Source organism: Cynara cardunculus (assembly GCF_001531365.2).
Source record: "Cynara cardunculus var. scolymus isolate 2C chromosome LG 16, CcrdV1, whole genome shotgun sequence".
NCBI classification, from domain to species: domain Eukaryota; kingdom Viridiplantae; phylum Streptophyta; class Magnoliopsida; order Asterales; family Asteraceae; genus Cynara; species Cynara cardunculus.
Window position 1 is genome coordinate 15,388,160 of NC_037543.1, and position 703 is coordinate 15,388,862.

Here is a 703-nt window from a genome sequence, read left to right on the forward strand (position 1 = left end):
ATTAAAGCCCAATACGGTTCATTAGAACAAATACGATCCATTAAGGCCCAATACGGTCCGTTAATGTCCAATACGGTCCGTTAAGGCCCAATACGGTTCATTAGAGCCCAATACGGTTCATTAGAGCCCAATACGGTTCATTAGAGCCCAATACGGTTCATTAGAGCCCAATACGATTCATTAAAGCTCAATACGGTTTATTAGAACAAATACGATCCATTAAGGCCTAATACGGTCCGTTAATGTCCAATACGGTCCGTTAAGGCCCAATACGGTTCATTAAAAGATTTAAAAGATTTTAAATTTTTATTAAAATTTTATTTTCTAAAAGGTTTTTTTTGTTTTATAAATATTATTTTTCTAAAAATATTTCCGGCGGATTTATTTTTTTAATTTTTTTACATTTTTGAAAAAAAATTTCTAAAAATATTTCCGGCGGATTTCCGGCGGATTTGTTTTTAAATTTTTTTAAAAAATTTATTTTTCTAAAAGGTTTTTTTAATTTTTCAAATTTTTTTGAATTTTTTAAATTTCCGGCGGAATAAGTCCGCCGGAAATATTTAAAAGATTTTTAGTTTTTTTTCTAAAAACATTTTCGGCGGATTTCCGGTTGATTTATTTTTACATTTTTTTTTAAATTTATTTTTCTAAAAGTTTTTTTTAATAGTTTAAAAATTATTTTTCTAAAACTATTTCCGGCAGA